The 16,689-nt window shown below is 37.4% G+C and overlaps 1 pseudogene; it reads left to right on the top strand.

Annotated features, from left to right (window-relative positions):
- The first annotated feature begins 3,785 nt into the window (after nucleotides 1–3,785).
- Nucleotides 3,786–3,904, top strand: LOC112485023 (annotated as a pseudogene).
- Nucleotides 3,905–16,689: the final 12,785 nt, after the last annotated feature.

Raw genomic sequence — 16,689 nt, 5'->3', positions numbered from 1 at the left:
CATCAGAATGCTTCATGAACATGTATACAAAAAGAAAGAATTCAAAGCTCCATGTGACAAGGGCCAAGCATTTCAAATGCTTCAGTTGAAGTGTAACTAACTTTTCTTGAGTGGTCACCCAGCCATTGGAGTTTCCCAATGTCACTATATGTCCTGGATCAAGCACAGCTTGTTCTTCCCCTTCTGTAAGGAAGAGCAAACCCACTTAGGGCCACCACACCTACATCATGGGCACTTGCATTTCTTAATCATTTTATCTCACATGCCTATTGCTTAGTTTTGCACATTGTTTAACTTTATTCAAATGAAATTTTATCATCTATAACTTGATTTGTAATCTCATTTATTTTAAGGTTCATCCATGTTGATGCATGTAGCTATATTGTATTTACTTTTGCTGCAGTCATATGAATGTATCAATATGAATTAATCCATTCTCTTATGAGATGGTCTTTCGAGTTTCCTGTTGGGATTTTTTGCTGCTAGAAACTACACTTATAAGAATATTCTTGTGTTTATCCTAGCGTACATATGCAAGAATCTCCACAGGGTGTCCACCTCAGAAGGAAAACACTGAGTTGTATTCTCATGGTCTATTTTGCTACGTAAGATCAAATTGTTTTCCAAAGTGGCCACACCAATTCACACTGCCACCAGTTTGTGTGAGAGTACTCTTTGTATTGTGTTCTCACCAACACTTGGTATTGTCAGCCTTTTTTTTTTTTTTGCCACTCTAGTAGCTGTAAAATTGCATCTTACTGTGGTTTTAATTTGTATTTTCTTTAGGGCATATTTTTGTCACATGTGAATTCAAGAAACTGCGATGAATAACCGTGCCATGGGTACTCTTAAAAACTTCACGAACCAGGCTGCTTCTTAAAGAAGAGGTCAAATAATTTAAAAAGACACAACCATTCATTTTTAGACCTTAGAAAATACCAAAGGGCTTATGCTACTGTTTGTGTTGTAGGTTAAACAGCTAGTTCTTAAATGGTTTCTTTCAGGGGGTTAAGGATATTATCTAAAGCCGTGGGAAAAGCAAATACATTTCAGGGAAATTATAAACATTTCTTTTATCTTACCAGATAAAGAGATTTAGTATAAATCCTAATGCACCCACTTGGCTGTACACAATTTACAGCAGATGAAGAGTTTGAAACACTTTCGTGTAAACAGTCATAGATTTTTTTCAAGGTTGCTAAAAGGCTGTTTGACACTCTTTGTAAGTGGGGAGCATCTCAAAGTAAGAACCAGTTCTGGATAATATCAGAATTCATTTCCCACTAGCAAAGCAGCTCCATTAAGCACTGTTTCAATCTCCGAAGCCTTTACTTTTATATAATGTTTACATCACTGACACTTTCTCTTACTGAATCTCCAATATAAACAAGAGGTGTAATAGGCCCTAATAATGTATTTTAAGAAGATTTTAAGAGATGTGGCTATGGGATGAGGATAACCAAATGAAGTGCAGATTAAAGTGAACATTTTATAATACCTCAATCTCATGTGACAAAGACAACTCTATAATTTAAATCCATGAGAGAAACATTCTCCCTGTGTTTATTCATCAATTAGAATTTGATGGACTCCAAATGTCAACTGACCAGCCAAATTCCTTAACATAGCCTTTCACAGAAAATTTGAAACTCGGTTTTATTTGGAAGAGAGACATGAAAATAAATTTACTTTGCTCCATAATATCTACGTACTCACGGCAACCGTGAGTTTCGTGAACCACAACCGTAATACATGAAAAGAAAATTTTTGTAATTCAACATCTTAATGCAATAACATGAGATGATCTATCCATGACTAAAATTTTGCCTGATTTATTTAATCTGACAAGAGTTATTTGAAAATGTGTTTAGTAACTGTCTTACCAACCTAGGTGGAAGAGTATTTTCTAATTAATTCTCATCTCCTTGGTTTTATTCTCTGTGAGGCCCTGTGGTATTTCTTGGCAAAGATCCATAAGTTCCAGGCCTCAGCTGTGATCATTCTGGAGTGAAGAAGAGCAGTGTCCTCGAAAGGGTATGGCTTAGATGAGTGCTTTTCAAAGTGTGGTCTCTGGACTGGTATCAGCCATGAACTCTTATTACCAATAGGAGAGGTACGCAAGTGGAAGATAAGTGTTTAAAACTTTTATAGCAATGGATGTTGCTGCACCCCACCCCCACCCCCCCAACCCCAGGGAGTGATTGCTGGATTTATCTCACCTAACAGGATGTTTTCCAAAAAACAGGAGTTAGTGACAAATTAAAAACAAACAATCAAAAAAACCCCTAGCTCTTCACCACAGACAGTTGGAGAAGCACAGGCCTAGGGGTATTGTTAAAATGCAGATTCTTAATCACCAGCCCCAGAGATTCAGATTCAGGAGATTTGAGGTGAGAGCATTCTGCTCTTCAGGACCTTTCCGTGTTACCATCTCTACCCTCTTAGAAGTGGAGTATGGTGACATTCTCCTAAATTTTTTAGAGCTTCCTCTTTCACTGTTTGAAAGATTTGACAATGTGTTAACAGCATACAGCACACTGGGTCTCATGTCCATGACACAGTGCAATGCCTTCTGGAAATAGACATGGATTATAACCGGCGTCTGTACTGACCCAAACTTTTAGGACATATTTATACAAAAAGGGAAAAGCTTGATCTCTGGTACTGAATGAAAACCAACAGTGCCTACCATCCAAGCTGCTCAAGTAACTTTCGGTGACTCATCTGAGTTTCTTTGTTGCAGTTTCTAGAATACCAGCCAATTCGAGTCCTCTTCAAAATGAACAAAGCGTAGCACTTAGGAATTAGCTGCCTCTGAACGCAGTCCTCACCTTCTCTCTTGTGAATATCTTGGAAGACCGACCCAGCAGTTCCTAGGCCTCTTCAAGCCTTCCATCAGCAGCACTGCCATAGAAACGCAGGCACTTTCTGCAAGGGCAATTCCAGTTTCTGCTAAGTCAATTATCACAGGGTGTGGCAGGCTTTTACAGAGATTAAACTACCCTTTCTACTGAAGGAAAATGATGAATTCTCAAATGGGACCCCTCTAATCATCCATTTGCTCAACTACGTTGTATTCCTATTGGCCAATTATCTAGTTTGACCCTCGTTGTTTGAATAAATGCCTTAGAATTCTGGGAAGGGATGCATAATTCGGAGAGCTGCTTGTTGTGTGAAAAAGGGGCCAGTGTCTTAAGAGGAGAAAAATGTTCTCAAGAGTCTGAGAGGTTGAAACTAAATCTCTAAATCGAAACCATTCAAAGAAAGTTATGAAGAACTACATTTTAAATTCTGAGTATATCCCAATTACTGTAGTTTCTTTACTTTGATTTAGCTGCTACTAAATAACTGTGTATGCACCTCTGTGCCTCAATTCCTCCTTTGTAAATGGGGACAATAATAGTATCTACCTCATCAAGTTTTAGTAAGGGTTAAATAAGTTAATAAATGTCAAAACTTGGAAATAGTTCCTGGTACATGGTAAGCGCTACAAATTTCTCACAGTTACAGAGAAACATAATGATTTATTGCAACCTCACCCACCCCACCCCAAACCCACTCCTGGAACTTGCATCCCCTAGCCTAAATACAAATATTATTCTTACTGGGGTAAACTGGAAAGAATATAGATCAACTCTGTCCAATAGAAATACAAATCACATGTGTAATGATAAATTTTTTTAAGTAAAAAAGGGGTGAAACTAATTTTAATATTTAAAATTTTAAGACAATACATCTAAAATATTATAATTTCAAAGTTTCATCAATTTAAAATGTATTAATGAGTCTACAGTCATGCTACCCTGAACAAGCCCGATCCCGTCTAATCTCGGAAGCTAAGCAGGGTCGGGTCTGGTTAGTACTTGGATGGGAGACCACCTAAAAAGACCAGGTGCTGTAGGCGTAAAAAATAAAAAAAAAAAAATAAGGGATTGTAAGCTGACAAGGTCTTTGCAATCTGTGAGGTCGACTAAGGGTTGCCTTACCTAAAAAAAAAAAAAAAAAAATAGAAATAAAAATAAATAAATAAATAAATAAATAAATAAAATGTATTAATGAGATATTTCACATCCTTTTTTTTCACAATAAGTCTTCAAAACATGTCTATTTTACAATGATGGCACATTGCAGTTGGAATGCTAAATTTTCATTGGGAATATTTGATTAGAATTTTAGATTTCATAAAATTTCCAGTTGAAAAAGTAGATTTACTTACCCAAAAGTAGATTCACTTACATACTTAAAACTTTTCTAGTAACTAAACTGAGTTTTCCAATGACTGAATTAAATACCAGTTTTTTAAGTTTAAATTAAATAAAATTATAAATTTAGTTTCTCAATTGCACTAGTCATATTTTAAGTGCTTAAGAGCACATGTGGCTAGTGGTTACCATATTGAATGGCATAGGTGCAGAATTTTAAAACATACAGGCCTGCCGTTTAATCATATAGTTTTAAATGAGTTATTTGACTTTTCTTAGCCACAATTTCCTGATTTACAGTTTATAAATTTACAACTGAAAAAAAATCTATTATATTCTCATTAATATTAGAGGTATTATATCTAAAATGCAATGCACAGTGGCTAACAGGTCTTCAATAAATAGTGACTATTGTTTTCTTATGTTTTATTAATAAAAAAATGAAATATCAGAAAAGCTAAAGAATTGTACAATGAATCCTCACATATTCACTACCTAGATTCTACAATTGTTAACATTTGGTTACTGAGTTTGCCTTATCTGACTATATATCCATTATCAGTCCATCCTACTTTTTCGGGTATTCAAAGTAAATTACAGACATCAGTATACTTTACCCCTAAAACTCCAGCATGAATATCATTAACTTCTTCCTTTCTTCCCTCCCTCCCTCCCTCCCTTCCTTTCCTTCCTTTCTTCCTTCCTTCCTTCCTTCCTTCCTTCCTTCCTTCCTTCCTTCCTTCCTTCTTCCCTCCCTCCTTCCCTACCCCCCTCTCTTTCTTTTTCATCCTTTCTTCCTCATTTATTTTTAGGTAAAATGTACATATAGTGAACCATAGAATGAGTATTGAAAATACATATACTCGTGTAGGTGAAATCTCTGTCAAGATAGAGAACATGTCCATTATCCCAGACAGTTTCTTCACATCATTTCCACATTAATTCCAGTCTTCACTGTCTTGCTCTTTTGCCCAGGCAATCACTGTTATGCTTCTCCCCTATATATTAGTTTTCCCAAAGCTACAATTTCAAGTCAATGGAATCAATATGAAATCTTTTGTATCAGGCTTCTTTCACTAGGCATGCTTTTGAGATTCATCCATGTTGCTGTGGATTTATTCCTCTTTATTACTTTGTTTTTAATCAAGAGGATTCCTGACCTGACCCTACCCTCCAAGCTGCCCATTCCATTCTTCCACAACTCAAAAAATTCTTCATCCTATCCATCCAACATGGATCTCCCCAAAGCTTCTAGCTTTTCACACTAGCTCAACCCCTTAGAATTAACAAAAGTACTTTTTCATATGACAGGCTTTAAAATTTATGTACAGTTAAGAAGTTCTTCGGAGCCTTCTGTGGAGAAGGCAAAACCTTCCTAATTCCTTCAATTCCTCATACAACAATGTTTTAATTTCTTTTAACTTCTTGGTCATTCTCTGCATTCACTCTGTTAGCACAATTTTTAATTCATATTTATTCATTTTTTTGGTTATTAAATATCACCCTTATTGGACTGTAAGTTCCATAGGGCAAAATCATATCTATTTTATCCACTAGAGTACATCTAGCACCTGGTAAAATGCCTGGCAATTAAAAGATCTTTGACAAACATTTGTTGAATGAATAAGTGAATATTTAAAGTAAGAAGGAATTCACTTCTGGGCATGTTGAATTTTGTCTATCTCTTAAGTATGTATGGGACAGCAGGCAGGTGTTGGGCGGGGGACAAATTCTGGAGCTTGAAGAAAACACTAATTTCTAAGAGATACACCTCAAGGTATGCACCAGCCAAATGCACTAAATTCACTCCTGGCCAGATGTGTAATCTTGGATCTCTGTCTCCATTCATTTTCCAGTGAGCCAAAAGGCTAGCCTAGACCCAAATCTTAAGCTGCCTTTAAAACTTAAAGCCAATCTAATAAGCTGGGCCATTGCTTTTATTTTCCAACCTTCTTCAGGTCTCCAGAATTAAGTAAGACACTGCCTTCTGTTCCTCATGAGCCAAGTCCAAATGTGCGAGAGAATTTTTTAAAATATCAATTTGTTTTGCTCTTTCTGTATTTTTCTTTCCCTTCTTCTAGATAGCCAGATCTTTGTGTTTACTTCCTTGCTTTAGAGGAGTTTGTGATCCATAAAAGCAAAAATTGCCTTTAGACAATTTGATTCTCAGGCTTGTTTTTCCAGAGGCATAGGGATCTTGAAAGAATCATTGTGGAGATGGGGAGCAAGGGGGAATTTGAAGGCTGCTAAAGGAAGCGGAGATATTTCTCCTAAATCCTATAGGCATTAGGGTTGGCAGACCCTCAAACATTGTGACCTACACCCAGCTCTTTACAGGGTGCCAGGACCCCAGAAGGGAATGGTTGTGGGATTCTGGAGAGTTTGGACTCTGGCCACCAGGCTTCAATGGCAGTGATAACTGAGATGGGGCCCCAGCTCTGCCAGGAAGCTTCAGAACTACTTGCCTTCAGTGAGTCACCTAGCTTAGGACAGACAATTTCAGTGGTCAACCCGATGTCCTGAAGTGAAAGGACATCTTTTGATCTCCGTGTAAGCTTTCTGATTTGTCCTATGGCTTTAGAGAAAGAAGAAGAAGAAGAGAATTCCATCTTCACATCCTCCTCTGTAATGACTAAGATTGGATTTCCATGCCCTCTTGGACAGATGGAGACAGAGATGAAATAATAAGGAAATATTACATTTATTAAGCACTCGAAATTTTGCAGTAAGATTTATAAGGATAGAGGAGAGAAGAGAGAAATGAGAGGGAGAAATCAAGCCATATCAAAGGGAGGAGAAAGGGAAAGGTGGGAGAATGAGAGAAAAGAAGGAAAAATGTGGCAACAGTTCAAATAGAAGCCCACATGCCATAGATCTAGATAATTATAAGATACAAAACAAGTTAATCAACTGCTAAATAATATATATTCTATCCCATTCCTTGACAAATAAATATTCACAATGGTAGGATGAACAACTTTGTTTAAGGCTATGGCTTTTGTATGACTAAAAGTCAACAAACTCTCAACGATGACTGGATTTAATTATATTGTGCATATCTGGGTGTTTTCTTAATGGACTAATAATATTTGATAAGTACTAAAATAACATTAATTTACAAATATGCTCCATAAAATTTGCTTTTCTTGTCTTTGTGTCAGCAAAACTCTAATTGTGTTATAATCAATGCTTCCACATATTTTATATGTTGTCAATATGCTAAAATAGACACTTTTTCTTGAAATATAGTTCTCAGGTAACGTTTATTATTAATTTTTATATGGAGAACATTTATTCTACTAAGGCAGTAGCAAATGAAGCTGTTAACAAAATTCCTTTATATATCATGCTCAAACATTACATTTAGGTTGCAAATAATAGGTTATTTTTACAAAAATACTACAAGATATTTTAACTTCAACATATAAATGGTCATATCATGATTTCCACCATCTTTAAAGATGAATTTCAATGATTTCCAGACTACTATCAATTTGGTTAACAAATTTCTCACCAACTAAATTATTATTAAGTCTGTATGGATGTGCATCTAAATATACTTCTCACATTATATTTAGATCCACATTCATACAGATTTCATAGTAATTCAGATCATTTTAGAAAATATTCCTAAGATTCCATGTGCTAGTGCTCTGAGTGCTAATTTGTAAACATCTCTGGAACTACAAAGAGAAATAAGAAAGTGGATGCTCAGCACTACTGGGAAACGATATTTGATCACACGAGACTCTCTCACAACTCACACTATCAAAGAAAAGTGATTTGACAAGTTAATTAATTTGTCTTTTCTCTTACCTAAGCCTTTCTGCTGCTCAAATCTTTTCACACACACCAAGGTAGTGTTGTCTCTGATGTAAGCAGCAGTACAGCCCATAAATCTTCAGGGCATTTGGATACAGGTTTTTGTTGTTGTTTGTTTGTTTTTTGTTTGTTTGTTTAGGACAAAGGGCAAGAAGTGAGCAGTATTTTCCCAGGGCCTGACCCGTGTTAGTTCTGAAGGTTAATGTTTAGGGTTACACTGTCCCAGTACTCAACACTGGGTCCTATGTGACAGAGGTGACCATGTGTTCTTTTATTTACATCTCTTTGTGGTAAGTAGAGCTCTCTAAAGTGTGAGGCCAGGGAAGGACCCCTTTTGTCTGGTCTAAGCTCAGTACTGAGAAGAAAAAGGGGAATAAGGAGAGGGGAGGCAATAAGAGGAAAAAAATAAAGGAAAACAAATGAGAAAGAATCTCAAGCTACCTCCCATACCCCCAAGAATTAAAGCCTCTGACCTAACAGCCTCAGTCAAAAATACTCCTGGTCTCCAGAGCACCCAATGAAAAATCTTTAGCTCGCCTATGTTAAAGAACTTCTATAAACAAATACATATAAATATGTAACTGTACATATTTTAAGTAAATTACATAAGATATAATTACATTATATAGAATTTAAATATATAAATATATATCCTCTTCTTGTTTTTCTACAGCAAATGAGACTATTTTCCCAATTCCTTTTGCTTTACCCTCGTTAGAATCCCTCTACTGATAGGAGTTTGGGGGGTGTAGGTATACAATGGTGGAGACAACGCACATCATATTTGGCATTACTAGTTCCTAGATTTAGGATTTCAGGGAACAGGAATTTTGGTAAATTCATAAATTCATATGGAATTGACCATTTGCTGAGGTCAATTTTTTTCAATTTATGAATAGGACATTTCTAATACACTTATACATAGTCATGAGGAACATAAACTTAAAGACCATTTCTTTAAGTTGATTAGTTTTTTAAAAACGTATTTATTACATTTATTTATTCATTTGTTGCAAAGACCTGATGAAATCTTCACCAGGAACAGGATCTTGTCCTTGGACCAACTTTTGGGATCAAGTGGTGTGTCCAACCAGGTTGAGCCAATGAAGCTCTTGCAAGGTCTTTACTGAAAAGCACTGCAGAGCAATGATACTGCTGGCTTGCTTTTTTGTGTGAACAGGTTGGTGAGGAATTTACTAACCAAATTGATGAAAGTCTAAAAATCATTGAATATTATTCATTACCTTGACTGCAAAACCTCTTTATGATGGTGGTCCTGAAACATCAAGCCATCAAGGTGTTTTTGGCTTATTTGGACATTAAGCATAAGAAAATTATTAGTATATCCATCTAAATTGAACCAGGAATTAGGGAAGGAGAGAGAAAACAGATGTCACTGTGAGAAATATGACCAGGTGAAACAAACACACACTCTAAGGGGCCAAATGACAGCTGGAGGACAATCTCAGAGGAATGAGCGAGGACTTTTTGCTCACCGTGAAAATTGAAAGGCTCACACAGTATTGACAAATGGCTTATAATCCCCTCTGTAAAGCATGCCTGGCGCTGAACTACAGCATGTAGCCTCTCAACAGAATTGCCAGAGTTGGCTGGCCACTGAGCTCCTGCCGCTCCTCTACAGAAGTGAAAAGGCATAAGTCATACATACCTCTAGCTACAGGGCAAAGGCTCACTGCTCTCCTAAGATAATCGGGCTCTCGGTGCAACCCATGGCACTCCTTCCTCATGGAGTAAAAGGTAAGGCAGCTGATCATGAGCTGTCAAGCCCAAGTGGGGTAGATTGAACACAGCATTTACTGGTTATAGACTTTGGGCCAATCACTTCCCTTCCCTGAACCTCCATTTCCATGCATTTAAGTTGGGCCGATGCCACCTACATAATTGTGTTACTGATGGAATTAAATAAAATGTTGTAAGTGCAGTAACCTACTCAGCAGATACTATTATCTCTTTTGTAATGACGTTATTATTTTTGTACCTGAATATGATTATGTGCCATAATCCTCTCAAATTTTCTACAGGCCTATCGTCTCAGAAAATGACTACCACCATCAAAAAATTAGAAGGAAGAAGAGAATGCCTGTCATATTAGAGGATGAGTTGTCACCAACTAGCTATGGGCAGCCCTGATACTCTGTGACACTTCAGCCAGCCCCAAATCCTAACTCAAGCATGAAGATTACTGCTACAGGAAGCATCCCTTTCAAGAAGCACATTCAGACAGCGGCTAGTTGCTGGGCCCATTTTTTTCCTTCTGTCACTACTTGCCAGCTCACGACAGCTGAGCTGTCCTGTCAAATACACACTGCCTTCACACACATGCAAAAAATCAAACGGAAGCTCCCCCTCTATGGCAGGAACCAGATTCCTTCTATTTATAAGCAGCAGCCCAACAGGCAGGCTTTATTCTGTAACTTGCATTTCTCAGCAAGCTGCACCAGAATAGAGATGTGTTCATACTTTCCAGTCACCCAGATTGCCACTTGAAAAAGAGAGTGATAGACAAATATGGTGCAACCCGTTTATAACATTTTCCCATGTTTAACTTCCAAATTCGAGAGTCTTAAGCACAGTTGCCAAAAGCAATTTTTTTCTGAACGTAACATTTTTTTCTTGGTCTCTTAGTAAATGGTAACTGAATTTTTTCCCCCTACTGTTTCTTCTTAGAGGCCAAGAGTTTTTTACTCCCGGTCTGCAATACCCTGCCTGGGCTATCACCCAAATGGCTTTCACACTTAAAGTGAGAAAAAATTAAGTGCTTCTGCAATTGAAAAATGGATCTGTCTGCCTTGGATTCACAAAGTTCTCTTTACTGAACTATTGCTTTGAGACTCCAAAGCTAAGTGTACCAATGAGCCTACAATGGTGTCAAGAAGGTAAGTAGAAAATGAAGAAAATTCCATTTTTTCTCTGTCTGGAGCTCATCTAGGTATATTCACCTAGTTTTTACCTCTAGATGTTTTTTTTTGGGGGGGTGTGGGGGGCTTGGATTTCTCACAGCTGTTCTCTGGTTTTCCTACAAATGAGTCTAGTATAACTTCAAAAGTTGTCATCTTCATATCATTTCCACACAGTGACAGTCTAAAACTGTTTGCTGACCACATTTTTATAAGTTCGTTACTTAGAAGGAGACTTCACCTGTGCTTCTAATATGATATTGAATTTATCTTAATGACAGGAAAAAACAGTTAAACTGATATTCCTCAATGATTATTCTCTTTGGAGGGCTAAACAAATCTCTTTATTTATCAAAAGTATATATTATCCTATAATCTGTGTATGTCTTTTACAGGCAAACTTGCCAAGGGGGAAATATATTTGAATCATTTTGCCTTAAATCTCTTTACCTATTTCACTAAGCATTACTTATTGTCATACCCCTGTAATGGTAATGTTATAAATGCTAGCTTTGTTTAAGGTCAGCATTAGAGCTGTGGATGGTGGCCTAGCAAATCTTTTAAGAGTTTGTCAATTTGTAAAAAGCTCTAGATTTCAGTTCTTTGTTACCATGTTTACTTTTTTTAAAAAAATTAACTGTAAATGTTCAGTCATCATTTTCTTTAAGTGTTTCCCCTTACATGACTTGTAAGTGAGGCCACAAAACAGTAAAAAAGTGGGGATAAGATCTACATTTGAGACTGAGAAAGGGACAACCCTGAAAATCATAGAGTAGTCAGTTTAGTTTTCATACCTGGAAAATACTCGAACAAATCATCGAAAAATCAATTTGCAAACACCCATACGATCACAGAATACTAGGTAATAATCAACATCGCTTTGTGAAGAAGTCTTGTCAGAACCATCTAATTTCCTTCTAAAACAGAGTGACAGGCCGGGTAGATCAGAGGGATGAAATAGCTGTAATGGAGCTTGAATTTTACAAAGCTCTTGATTCTGTCTTCCATGATATGCTCATCAACAGATTATTTTAGAAAAAAAAAAAAAAAACTGTTGTAAAGGTTTACTAAAAAGCACAGCTCTCAGTGTCTCAGCATCAAATTGACGGGTAGGGTTTAGGTAGGGGCTATTTGGTGTGATATTTGGCCCAGGAATGAGCGACTCCTGGATGGTTTAATAGGCTCATCAGTCCCAAACACAGTCCTAGCACATGCTCAATCAACACTATTCAACAAAAGAATGACATAGGTAGGATAGCGATTACATGGTGAATTAGCATGACTCTAAAATAAATGGGTAGGTAGAGACCAGCGTGTTAGAAGTGAAGAATATTCACCCCTCCCCATGAAGAGCTAGCTCCCTAAGGGCACCTGGGACTATATTAGGTAAGGGATTTACATTGTTTGGGATATATTTAGTTGTAAATTATTTTGACATGTTTTATAAATATGCAGAAATACTGGTATAACAATTATTTGCGGGGTAATCAAATTATATAAACTCAAACTTTGTAAAATGTAAAATGAATGGTATATGAAATGCTGGGTTAAGTAAAAAATGTCATATTCTTAAAACATCATGGGATGAAAATTTTCAGCAAGATTAAGTGATATAAAGAGCCAGCACGTAGGAGTCAGGGTTTAAAGACTGGTTTGGCCACTTGTTAGCTGTACAACTTTGGATAAGTTATTTAACCTTTCTCAGCCTTTCATGTTCCTGTATGTAAAATGGGCCTCCTAAAACTTATGGAGTTGAAATCAGAAATGATATTTTATTACATCATACAAACTCATATACACAATGTATTTAGGTATATAGCTACATTCCTAGAGTTAGGCATTCTGCAGGCATGTGATAAATATTAGTTCCTCACTTCCATTCACATGTAGGAAAATCCACCTCAAGAAAATAACATAATAGATTCAGTAACACACCACCAACTTCCTATCTTCTGCTATCAATCCGAAGTCTTCAATGGCTGTCTAATGTTCGCCCATGTTTCTCATCCCCCATCCCTAGTTTCCATATTTTAGACACCAAACTCTGTCTAGTATTTGGCTTATAACGTGGAAAACAAATTTTCTGGTGGATACCTGAGGCATCTGCCCAGACATTACACTCCTTTCCCTTCTCCAAGGGTACACAGTCATGACAGAAATGGCTGTGTTTTCTCATATCCTCACCATCTTGGCCACAACCAATCCATCTGAATTGGGCGCTTTAGTTCATGTCAGCCGATTACCACCATCACAACTGACAATTCATGGGTGAGCTTCTGATCCAGACTAGGTCTTCAGAGTCTTTCCATAGAATTGTTTTTAAACTGGACCTCAGAGAGTTTGAGATTAGGTAGCCTCTCCTTTATTAATAATGTCCATCGGACCAATGGAGATGTTTCTCCATTGGAAAAACCAGTCTGAGGAAAAGCCAATCTGTTCTAAAAATAAAACGGTACTCAGAGAACAGCAGATAAAAATGATTGGACAAGACCTGGCAACATTCAAACCCTGGTTCCGATTATTTCTGAGACTCAGCTACATCCATGCTTTACATTTACATTTACAGAATGATTTACATTCTGTAAATCAGCAATTCAAACTTTTGGATTCCCCTAGCCAATAAACTCTCTGTTTTTGCTTATGCCTTTGCAGGTTGGGTTTCTGTCATTTGTAACCAGATTTTAAAACAATGACAAGAACAACAACAGCAAAACAACAACAAAACACTGCAATTAAAATCCTTTTAAAAAAATCTTTGATTATACCCTCAGATATTTACTTAGAGTAAAATCATAGAAATTGTATTTTTGAGTCAAAGTTTATGTACATTAAGATGATTGAAGCACATCATTTTAATAATTTCATTTTTTGCCTGCAGTATGAGAATGTTACCAATCTCCCCCAACATAGGATTAAAAACTTTATTTTTGCCAGTTTAATAGATGAAAAACGCTATCTTTAATTTCTATTCAGTTACAAATTCTAATATTTACTTCTCGTCTTTGCTGAACAGCCCACTTGTGTCATTTGCCCAATTCTCTGTTGGTTCATTTTCTAATTGATGTATAAAAGCTATTTACATATAAAAATATTAAAAATTTGCCTGTGATATATGTTACAAATATTTTATGCTATTTTTTTTATCTGCATGGTTGCTTGGGCTCTTCTCCATAAGAGTGAACCTGAAAGTTAAGAAAGAACTACAATCCCCATTCCTTCTTTTTGAGAAATAGTACTATAATTGATCTTTCAGGGAATTCTCCAAAGCAACAATACCCATCAATTCTTAAATATCATTAAATTATTCGAGTATTATCAGAATATAATCTACACTTTAACATTTTTTTAACCACTTAAAACCTCCAAATTTCATCCAATTTTCCCCTTTCCCAGGGCAAAACAGTGCAGCTGACTTCTAAGAGATGACTTTTTTTACATGAAGGAAACACTCAAGTACTATCAGGAGGCTCTGTCCAATCTTGACACCTTTTCATCTGGACAACCTTCTTTCTTCTAGCAGGTCATTTATCTTGGTTCTCTTTTTTCCACTGTAACTAAAGAAAGTCTTCTTTGGATAGTTTACTCCTTAGATCTATTTAAGCAATAAAATCCCAAGAATTTACAGTTATAGGAAGGACTATTAATTAAGCTTACAGAGAAAAATAAATAGATACGGCTGTAAATGAACAAGTAATCCTGAAAGTCATTATTGGTTTAATAATAATTTGGAGGGGGATCAGAAATAAAAGGTGATGCAAAGAGAACTGAATAATGCAACTGAATTAACATGGAGGTAAAAACATCAACAAGGGACAGGATACAGACAGCCTATGTACTAGATATTTACTGGTATATAACTAATTATCCAAAAACAGTAGTTTAAAGCAGCAAATTATCTCCCGTTTCTCTGGGAGATAATCCAGGAGCAGCTTAGCCAGGTGGTTATGGTTCAGCGTTTCTCATGAATCTGTAAATAACATGAGACCTGGGGCTGGAAGGTCTGCTTCTAAGTTTACCCACATGGGGGTTGGCCAAAGGCCTAAGCTGCCCATCACATGGGCCTCTCCATAGGGTGCTCACAACACGGCAGCTGGCAGACTGAGTGATCCAAGAGGGAGAGAGAAAAAAAGACAAGCCAAAGTATCTTTCATAAGCTATTATTTCCTAATATGCTATGACTTCTGCACATTCTATCAGTTACACAGATCAATTCTGATACAATGGGGCAGGGAGACTACACACAGGTGTGAATACCAGAAGGCAGGATCATTGGTGGCCATCTCAGAGGCTGGTGACTAAAGCCTGTGTCCAACTTGTTTCAGCTCTATTTCCTCGTAGTTCTGCCTATCTTAATTCTGAGGATTCTGTCCAAACCTCTCTTCCTCTCATACTGCACACAATCCTTATGCCCTCTCCTCCATCCCCGTGGACTCTATTACAATGTGAATACTGAAGATTTTCTCCTCAGCCTAGATATTTCTCTCTTGGTTCCAACTAGTATTTTCACTTTACTATGAGCCCTCTCCATGTGTTACGTCCAATACTAAGTGCCACTCCCCACTGCTCACTTCAAACTTCCTCCTTCTGTCTCAAGGGATACCACCACCTATGCAGTTGCCCAAGCCAGGGACCTGGGCTTAGCCCTTAACTCCTCCGCCATCCTCCTCCACATGGTTGGGGCCACTTCTTTGGTTGGCCCTGCTCCACCTCCTTCCACTTCCCGCTAACAGAGCATACCAACTCTAGCTGCATGGGGGCTGGGAGTGGGGCCTAAGTTGGCCCATTCATGTTTCCTCTCCTGAGACTTCAAGTTCTGAGTGAATATATCTGAGATGGGAAATAAATAGCATCAGCAATTTTATGGCATCACTGGAAAAAAAATGGCGCCTTGGGCTTTTGGAGATTCTGAAGAGACAAAGCTCTCTGCTTCCTGCATCCCAAGACTGCTTGCTCAGCTTGCCCTATGATCCTGTGACTTATCCCCACAGCCTTCCAAGAGATCCTCTCCCCTTTTTTTTCCCTTAAGTTCTTTGTAGTCTCCATGTTTTCTGTCACTTTGGGGCATTTGTGCTTGATTCATCTGCACTGAGTTTTCTCCCATACTCATAAATTTCTTATCTGACCAATCCCTACACAGTCTTCAGGTTTTGGCTTAGACGTCACTTCTGGAAGAAGCCTATTCTGATCTTATCTTCCAGAAATTACCATCTCTGTCCTATGCATTTCTGCATCTACAGTGACTAGCTCAGTTTCTTAAGATTAAGGGTCTTGGAAAACATTGGAATAAAGACTGAATTCTCCTTTCCTTTTAGAAATTTTCTCCTTCTTGGTAAAAAGATTGCCCAAATTTTTCTTAACACAGTTGCCAACCTTGATTATTGCCGCATGGCAACTTCTATACATGTAAGTTAGTCAAACAACAGTCCAGAAAGAAGATATCCATTGAAATGATGTCTTATCTAACAGTATGAGGAGAATTGGGTGAATCAGAGGAAGAGCTAACATTTCTTACTGCCTGCTGTGCCAGTCACTGACACGTGTACAATCATCACCTCCAAAGAGAGGGTGAAGTGAGAGAGGCATCAGTGTTCAATTCTGGACACAGAAATACTTCCCTGGACTGTTGGAGATTTCATGACTTTTCAGGGACCACAGATGAACAGGATTATAGTTTTGCAACATCCCTAAAATATGACCCTTAAAACACTGAAAACACTCATAGCTGCTCAATTCTCCTCTAGGGACCC

Source organism: Pteropus alecto, unplaced genomic scaffold (genome assembly GCF_000325575.1).
Source record: "Pteropus alecto unplaced genomic scaffold, ASM32557v1 scaffold95, whole genome shotgun sequence".
Lineage (NCBI taxonomy): Eukaryota > Metazoa > Chordata > Mammalia > Chiroptera > Pteropodidae > Pteropus > Pteropus alecto.
Note: the sequence above shows the minus strand (reverse complement) of the source record. Positions and strands in the feature narration are given on the sequence as shown.